The following is a 10064-nucleotide window of genomic DNA, read 5'->3' as shown; positions in this document are numbered from 1 at the left end:
GTAAAAAAATTGTTTTCTAAATGAATTGAAGAACATGGGAAAATCCAACATCTATGAAAAACTGCTATGGAACTTGGAAACCCTTTAGATGTGAACTTATTTTGTCAGTGACACCATCTACCCCAAACCTCATTTCGACCGAACTTGGTTTCTTTTTCACATTCATGTAATGTTGTTAAATCTTATATGAAAAATATATTCGTTTATTAATTTATAGCAATAGTTGAAACACATTGCTATTTTCCTTAAAAACTCTAGTTTCAACATACTGACCAAATTTTCAGTCAAATTGGTCAATTATTAACATAAATGCTGAATATTTATGAGAGCGAGCGGCCGCCATCTTTGATGGCGTCATAGCAGGAGAATGGACCAGATGGCCAATGTCCACTCAAGTCCAAAATACTTTCTAGGAACCTACTAAACATTTTTGGAAAAAAATTCTCCCTACTCAAACTTTCTTACAGAAGTGCTGTCAGATCCTGGACTACATCAGATAAGCATAAAACAAGTCAGAATGCATTCAGATCAGAGATGAAATAGCTTAAGAGTTAGAGCAGAGGTGTTCTATGTGGAATCAACTAGTATTATGTTTTATTTTCACAAAATAATTGCATCAAGGACATAATGCAGCCGAATATTTAAAATACTTACTTAAAATCAATTTAATTAAAACTGAGCTGAAAAAAAATATAATTATAAGGAACTAGCTGACTTGTGCGAAGCATTTGCACTTGACAGAAGAAATTCAAAAACCCGTAGTTTTAAGTACTCTTTTCAATAATAGCAAAAATGTGACTTGATTATTTTTTGCTGATGGCAGTGAAAAAATCCTTAAAATGATATCTTACTTATAGTTTTATGAAGTTTTATTATCTTTATTTTCTGCCAGATGTGGTGAAACAACTTTAAAATGATTCCTTACTTATTTGTCTGATTAAGAATGGAGGGAGTTATGACATTATCACGAGAAAAATCTTTGAGAAATAATATAACGAATTTTCTGAAACACTTCAGCTTCATTCTTTTAAACTGAACTATCCCCCCCCCCTTTTTTCTGCAATAGGATATTGCTAGCAGAAATTTACTAATAATTCTTTGAAAAAAAATGAATTTTTAAAAAAGTTTAAATAAGAATGGGCATGGCATATTTTGGAATAACAATAGCATGACATATTATGGAATAACAATGGCATGATATATTTTACAAAGTAATGAACTTACAGGAGAAGCAGGAGCTTCGCCAAATAAATATGGAGGAAGATAATTTTGAGCTGAAGATTTGCCTGTTGGACTTGACACAGGAGATCCTAAGGTCATAGGCTCTGCACTGGTAGGACTGTTATGTTCTAATAATAAAAAAAGGGGAAAAAATGAAAATTTCACTTTGCATTAACTTTAAAACATGCTGATTGACAGTCATGTGATAGATCAAAAATAAGTAATAAAAAACATACACAAAAAAAAATGATTTTTTTTTAAACAAAGAGAAAGAAAATAAATTACAAATGTTGGCTTCATATTGCCATACATGTACAGGGCTGTCCCAGTGGGAAGTCACAGGAGGCCCTTGCGACCTTCCAAACATTTCCTCATTCAACAAATTTCGTCTAACCAATTCTGTAAATTCAGGCACATATAACTGCAATTCTGCAATTTTTAAATGTTTGAATTTCCCTTCTTAGATGTACATCGGTATAATACCGTCCAACAAACTTTGACTTTTAACTGAAGGCCATAACATGAGAGCTTTATGCTCAATGTAGGGAAATGTCAAGTGCTACACTTAGGTCATGGAAATAAGCGTATGAGTTATCGTTTACAGAGTTCAGTCATTAGCCAAGCAGAAAATGTTATTGATCTGATCTGGTTATCTTAATAAATAAGGACTTCAAGTTTATTCAACAGTGCAGCACTGCAAGTAACAAAGCCAACAGATTGCTTGGGTTTATCAATAGATCTATTGCAAACAAATCTAAGACGGTTCTTCTGCCTTTATATAGGAGTTTATTAAGACCTCATTTGGAGTATGCTGTTCAGTTTTGGTCGCCTTATCTGTGGAAAGATATTTCTGTATTGGAAAGGATTCAAAGAAGGGTAACTAGACTAATAAGGGGACTTTCAGATTTAGATTATAATACTGGACTTAATAGGCTTAATATGTATAGCCTGGAGCAAAGGAAAGTCAGAGGGGACATGATTCAGTTGTTTAAATTTATCAAAATGAAAGATGTTAATGGATTGAATTTTTGCACAGAGAGCAGGATGAGTGGTCATTGTTTTAAGCTATTCAAATCTCAGGTTAACCTGGAAATTAGGAAAAACTACTACTTTAGTAGGGTTGTGGGCACTTGAAACAGTTTACCGGAAAAGGTGTTAATGAGCAAGGGGGTGGATAGCTTCAAGAGGGCCATTGATCTTCACTGGGGACTAATAAATTGACTAGGACCAGCCTAACTGGGTCTAAAGCCTGTTGCTGGTCGTCACATTTGTATTTTTAACCATTTTTGTATTAACTTTCACTTCTCTGCTGACAAGATACCATGGTATCCTTGGTGACCTGCTTGGTCCTTGGTGCCGACGCTTATGACAACTAGTGATGTAAAATACACAGGTATTTACATATAAGGATAGGTACACAAAATATATACTAGGATAAAACCTAAAAAGGGTATTTATTTTCCAGTGAGTTCTATTCACACAAAACTTACATTTGTGCATAGTATGATATTGAAACATGAATGTATATGAGTGTAAAGAAAAGTTAAGCTTGAAACTTTTTAACAACTGATTTTTATGAACCTAAAATATATACAGTATAACTCTGATTTAACGATTGTCAAGGGACTGGAAAATTTTATCGTTAAGTCAAGGAGCATTGACATTAATGCAGTCAAATCCGGACCAGTGAAATTTATCATTAAATCGAGAAATTGTTTAATTGGGTATTGTTAAATTGAAGTTATACTGCAATAAGAAGAAAAAAATATCATACAACATCATGAATTTTTCATAAAGTAATGGTTTTAAATATCAATGGTTCTTTTTAGGTCATTCCAATGAGTCAACGCATTAGTGGTTGAAATATCACTCTATCCATATAGTACCGTTAGTAAGTTAGCTTTAGCACTCATTTGAAAGATAACTCAAAAAGCTAGGACTACACAAAAAATGAGAGTTAGCTAAGTTTACCATATGAGACATGCAACACAGTTGCCACTGAAGTTGGCACGGAACTAATGTCATATACCCCACCCTTGGCGACTTTTTCCTGTTGGCGCCAAGAAAGCGTCGCCAAGAAACCGATGTATGACAACATTTGTCATACATCGTTCTTAGCGATGCTTTTTTAGCGCCAACAGTAAAAATTCAGATAAGAAAACATGATCAAAGCACTTCAGAACACAATATATATAAAAACAGGGTTCATACACTCTTGGTTAAAAAAAGTTCCGTGACTTTTCCAGGTTGTTTTTAAGAAAATTCCAGGTTACTCGCTTCATTCAAAGTTTAAGTTTAAATAGTAATATTTTCAAATAATTAAAACTGTTTAAAGTAGCAGTGCGGAAGAACTAAAACTTCTCCCCTTAGATTTAAAAAAAAACTTGAATTTTCTTTTCCTTTGATTTGTCTGTCAAAATTTTAAGTTTTTTTAAAATATTTTGTTCAAAATTGTTTTAATTTGTTTACTATTTGTTGAAAACAGAGTACTTTCAACTTATTTTAGCGTTTCTTCGATGTCATGCGTAATATTATAGCGTTTTGCTGTAGTCCTGCAGCAACCTTTTAGCATCCACTTTTGGTTTACAATACTTCTTTTTATTTTCTTATTAGTAGGTTACACAAAACATATTGAGCAAAATGCAAAGCTAAATTTCAATATAAATATGATTAACTTGTTGCATCAATCGGCATACCATATAATGCATAGTAACAAAAAATCAACATACGCGGATCTTTAGGCCAATGCAAATAATCTTTTTTTTTTTCACATATTAAAGGACGCTTACATTAAAATTTCAAATTTTCTTTTCCAGAAAGTAATAGTCAATTTTCAAAAATTCATAACTTTTTGCACATTTAATGTTATTTTCAATAGTACACATTGATATAAACATCCAATTCTGTTTCTGGAAGTTTAAGTCTACTTCCATTGTGCAAACGATCAAATATGGCGACAAAGTGAAAAATTTAAAATAATAAGTAGATTTTTGGATTTGTAGTAAAAAAGTAGTAATAAATAATTAATAATCCTTAAAAAACTACAATAAAAGCAAAATAGTCAGTATTTAGCACATAAGAGTCTAAAACAAAAAAATGTTATGAAGATTAAATTTTGCATTTTTCCAGAAAAAAAATTACAAATTATTCGGAAAAAAAGGCACAATTTGTGTTGTTTTCAATAGTTTGCATTGCAATTAACATCCAATGCCATTTTCAGGAACTTAGGCACTTAAAAAGTCTTGTGTACTTCCATCTTGGGAATGACCAAATATGGGGGCTATGCCCAAAAATAAGAAATAACTTTTTTAATTTGTCGCATGAAGACAATTAAAAAATAATAAATCTTCATGAAACTACAATTCATTGAAAAATTTTTATCACATTTGCGTCCGAGGCAGTGAGGATAAGATTAAGTTTTAAGAACAAAATTTTTCATTTCTCAAGAAAATTATTTTAAATAATAATAATAATAGAAAAACAATTTTCTGTTATTTTCATCTGTTTTCAATTAAAGAAAACATCCAATTCTGCTTTGTTTTAGAAACTTAGGCATTTTAGGATTGTATCTACTTCCATCTTGTGAATGACCAAAGATGGCGACTACGTTTCACACGTAGCTGAAATGATTTTCCGATCAAAGAAGAAAAAAAAACGATTTTCCCCGATCGACCCTCCCATCTACAGGTTGTGCTTCCGAAGCTGTAAATTGTCTTCTCAACTGTTGAGTTTGTGCATAATTCCTGTTCACCTGATTTTTTTTTCCTTGGGAACTACTGAGAGCCAAAAATGGCGGCTGCTGAAGATTTTTTGGGTCGCCATTTTTTTTATTGCTTTAAAATTGTTACAATTTTTTTTTAAATGCATCGATAAAAATGAAGATTAGATCTCATAAAACAAAATTTCCTGGGAAAAAATTGGGAAAAGAAAAATTTTGGGGACACATTTGGAAAATTCCCCGACATTTTTCACTACGTCATTTTCCCAGATAATTCCAGGTTTTCCCGGAGCGTACGAACCCTGAAACAAACAGAATGTTGTGGCAACCCATCTAAAACTTTAGGCAGTAGAAAGAAATGCGTTCCCCTCACTAACTCCGTGTAAGAAAATCTTCGCTCTTTAGGCGCATTTTTCGTTGTTAAAAAAAACGTTCATTTTTCGATTGCAGTTTTTAAGTGCCAGTATCGGTTTAGATAAAAATTTACAATTTTTTTCGTGAAATCACAATAAAAACGAAGACTAGATCTCATGGTACTTAATTCCTTGGGAAAAAATGGAAAAAAAATGTTTGGAGGACAAAATTTGAAAACTCCCCGACTTTTCCCAGACATTTTTGACAGTGTTATTTTCCCTGACAATTCCCGGTTTTCCTGGAATTCCCGGAGCGTACGAACCCTGAAAAACAACATAAAAACACAGCAAAAATCATTGGGAACATTTGCTTCAAAAATACCAGAAACCAGCAAGTTTTTGTACATAGAGAAAAATTACTAGAAGGTATTTAAAATGCTTAAATTAACAAATTACTATCACAGCTCACCACAGAAATATGTAACTATAGAAATAAAAGCTATTTTCCAACGTGCATTTCATTGAACGAAAACTTTTCTCATACTCTACTAAAAAAGATCAAAGCAATTCAATATGCGATGTTTAAAGAGGAAAACATCTCCAAAGTATAACTATTTCAGCCAAAAAAAAATGTTCAGTTATTCAAATTTTGATGTATGAAAGTAAAAATGTCTAAACAGAATATCCCAAACATAAACAATACAAAAATACCATACATTAATTTGTTATCCAGAAATGCTTTTAAAACACCTACCAAAAATATCTTCTATATTTTACATAAAATAACACCTTCATATTTTTATAAAATGTTAGAGTAAACTCTTTTTCAGAAATTCAGTACCTAAAGGAGGCACGTTTACAGAATATGCCTGAATAGTTCTTTGCATCGATAAGAATTAACTTTTAGAATAGAATAATCGTACTATTTTTGTAAAAGAAACTTACATGAGTTAAATATAAAGTTAAAGACTACAAGAAACCCTCGAGATTTCGTGAAAACATTAAGAATTTTGGAAGTGAGAGTTTTTTTTTTTTTTAATTCTAAAAAAACTTACGTTCTTATTGTATAAATAGGCAAGTTCTCGCTAAAAGTGCGTTTTGGAACCTTTTTCAAAGTTCACCAAATTTTTTGGCTCCAAAGTCTAGGCGCTATTTTTCCCGCTCTGCCAATGGAAAAAAAGGGGGAGAAACGTATGTTTTTTTACTAACCTACAGGAAAATTAATGAAATGGAGTTTTTGCAACAGAAATATAAGAAATTGGAAAATCAAAATGTAAACAAAAGGTTCAAAAACAACTAAATCTCGAGAAATAAATACTAAAAACTCAATTGCTCAAAAACACTAAATATGAACTAATCTAAACAAATAAACCCTCAAAATTACATTGAAATGCAATGAAAACTATAAAAAAAAATTCTTTAAAAAAACGGTAAAAAGCATTAAAACAAATAATTAACCTATCAAAAGAGAAATTAATTTAAATAATTTAATGCACAAAAAAACTAATCATAAACTAATCTAAACAAATAAACCCTAAACAATACAATAAAATGCTACGAAAACTAAATAGATATATTTTTAGTAAAACGGTAATAAAAACATTAAAACAAACACATCAAATCAAAAAGCAATTTGGGAAATATCCTCAAAAACACTATTATTTAACTAATCTAAATAAAAAAACCTTTAAAAATGCAATTAAAAAATAAATACTACGAAACACGAGAAATTCATTCATTTTCCACGGAAGTAGGATAGAAAAAAAAACATTTACCTCTTTTTTTTTTCATTTGCAGAGCGAAAAAAAATAGCGTCTGGATTCGAGGGCCAAAAAATTTAGCAACTGTTGAAGGTAAACACGTAAAATCACAAAAATAAAACGGCATGGTTGCAAATAGGTTTAGCCTGATTAGAGCAAAATCTAATTATATCTGGGCCGAAAAAAAAATAAAAAAAATGATTGGAAAGGATGAATTTAACTGCATCCCATGTCGTTTTGTAAAAACTATTACAAATTTAAATTTAAAAAAAAATAAAAAGTTGTACTCACTGCTTGCAGGGTTTTCAATAAGATCCTCTTAGTTTTTTGAAAAAAAAAAAAAAAAAAACAATTTAAATTAATTAAAAGAAAATTTGGCCACGAGTCGAATTCACCACTGCACCACCATCCGAAATGCGAAAAGTGGGGGTGGGGGAAAAAAGGCAGGGGGTGCTCCATAGAGTGGGTAGAAGGGGCAGAGAAATGAAGGGGTTGTCGTAGTATCCTCGTAGTAGCAGTCTATCGCCAGGGAAGGGGAAAATAGTAGGGTTGCTGTAGTATTTGGACAGTGGAGTTTGGTTGCCATGAGAGAGAGAGATTTATCACCAAAATTTGGCAATATTTGAAAAAGTACTTTTATCGAATACTCCCCTATAAATCCTCACACTCAGTCTGACACACAACATATGAAAGGATGGCGCCTTACCTTACCGAGACACACCCCAAGTTGGATTTTACTCTTAATTAATGGTCAAGTTTGAAGAAACTGGCATTTCTAATACTTATTCATTAAAACACAACTACTGAATTTAAACCAACACAAAATAAGCTTTTCTATTAGGCATATTTCACAAAAAGACAAGAATCTAACCAACATGGAACCGATTACAAGTAAACAAGTTTGAACAGATCTAACCAACACCGCCTTCGGGTTGCCAAACACAGGTTGGTTTTGCCAGGGTTGCCATGCTTAAACAATTATCAAAAGATTTCAATTTTGTGAAAAAAAATCTGATATCGCCAAATGGGGGGTATATCACATCTGTATCAAAATATCTACTGTTCTTCAGAAATATCCAGCCTGTAACAAATCTAATTCTGTGAAGAGCCCTGAGGTCATTTTTGCTGTGAGCATGAATAAAATATAAGCATGCATGGGATTTAAATATAGTAATAAGGCAAAGGAAAGAAAATTTAAGAAAAGAAAACTTTCAACATAATTATTATGTTTCATTACATACCATTGAGTCGGTGACTTTCACTAAAAGTAAATGGAGGAAACATGATGTGTCGAACGAGTCTTAGCTTGTTATTTATGCGTCCACACCAGCTTTAATAACTAGAAGAAAAAAATTATTATTACGTAGAAAATAAATATCAAATGCACAAAGTTATAACACTAAACCGAAATAATATTGCTTTTACGAAATTTCAATTTTTCCGGCATATTTACTTCAGATTTGTGGGTTTCACTCACTTCACTGCATTACTTCTATGTCTATTCATTTAAATTACATTACATTCGAAACAATGATCAAAGAGATTTAAAACCTCGGTCTCTCCTCTCCTCATTTTGATAGTAAAACAAAAAGTGAACTGAATCACTTGAAAATGTTTTTTAAACAATGAGCAAAACATTAATTTAATGCGATCCCGATCTTAACATACCTAAAATAGGGTTATAAGAAATAAATTAAGAAAATTTCCGGGAAAAATTCCGGCGAAAATCCATAAATCCCCTGACAGACTTATCCAATACCATCCAAAATTTTTTTTGAAATTCTGGAGGAGCTCCTTCCACCTTCCCTTTCCCTTGAAAAATTTGACTACGAAATAAACTGCTGCTGAAACTCGGAATGAAAGGGATAGAAATTTGCAGATATACTAATAAAACTGGTTCTGAATAGGTCCTGATTACCCAAAAGGCTCGGGAAGCTTGAGCTTCCCCTCAGAATTTTTAGGGGGCCCGATAAAACTGCTTAACACTGCCAGTTTCTGCTTTTAACTGCACTTTTTTAAAAGAAAGAAATAAATTTAAATAATTATACACTCCTGTGTTTGTGAAAATTGTAACATCACGATGGACTTACGCGAGTGAGCTGAAAATTGCAGGAAATGTAAAAGGGCATGATATGCAAATGATTAGAATTGCAGAATTTCAAATGTTGATTTTTGATTTAACTCTGTTACAATGCACTTTTATGAGATTTAATTTTATGCATAATTGTCAAATATTATTCAACATGTTCTTCCCATATTTGCTGAGAATTCAAGTGCAACATATGTAATAAACAAAAGTTCCGACAGTCGATAAGGCTTCCACCTTAACTTAAATCTAAATTCTGCTGGGTCACTTCGTATTAGTCAGTGCTATATCAATGTGCATAGAATGCTTAGAAAATTTTCCTCAGACAAAATGTGTGTGGGGGGGGGGGCAAAATGAGACCAAGCTTCCCCCAATTTAAAAGTTTAATCGGGCCCTGGTTCAGAACCTGGGGAAGTAGAAGAAATTCAAGGGGAAGCGGATGGTTTTTTTAAATCAAATGAAAAAGTGAAACTTAGTATAATTTTTAGCAGTAAGTTATCACCCCTAGAAGACAGAATACCAGACAGCTCGGTTATCCCATTCAGAAACTGCAATTTCCTTCTTGTTAAAATACTCAAACTTTGCCTTTAATTCACTAGTCGAACCGCCCCATGCTGCGAACGCCCGTTGATGAGAGAAATGTACTTTTTATTTATCATCCAGTTTGATGGCACTCCCAGCTTCAATGAGGTGACATCTGCCTTCAGCTCGGTTATTCACAAATCCAGACTGATGAGTTACAATCTAGACTAAGAAATATACAATTCCAGCTGACCTGCTCGAAGCAATTCGCACTTGACAGCGGTAATTTTAAAATCTGATTATTTTGACCGCAATTTTTCGAAAAACAGTAACAATGGTTTTTTCCCCCGATATGGAGGTGAAAAATATAAGAAATATATTCATGATACTGAGGTTTACCATGC

General features: G+C 32.4%; 1 long non-coding RNA gene across 1 annotated transcript; it reads right to left on the bottom strand.

Moving 5' to 3' along the window:
• Window positions 1-1224: 1224 nt before the first annotated feature.
• On the bottom strand, window positions 1225-8544 carry LOC129224504 (uncharacterized). The gene is made up of 3 exons (XR_008580696.1): window positions 8506-8544; window positions 8294-8391; window positions 1225-1349 (listed from the first exon to the last, which is right to left on the bottom strand). It is a non-coding gene; the product is annotated as an uncharacterized LOC129224504 (long non-coding RNA).
• Window positions 8545-10064: the final 1520 nt, after the last annotated feature.

This window comes from Uloborus diversus, chromosome 6 (assembly GCF_026930045.1).
Source record: "Uloborus diversus isolate 005 chromosome 6, Udiv.v.3.1, whole genome shotgun sequence".
In the NCBI taxonomy this organism is placed as follows: domain Eukaryota; kingdom Metazoa; phylum Arthropoda; class Arachnida; order Araneae; family Uloboridae; genus Uloborus; species Uloborus diversus.
Note: the sequence above shows the minus strand (reverse complement) of the source record. Positions and strands in the feature narration are given on the sequence as shown.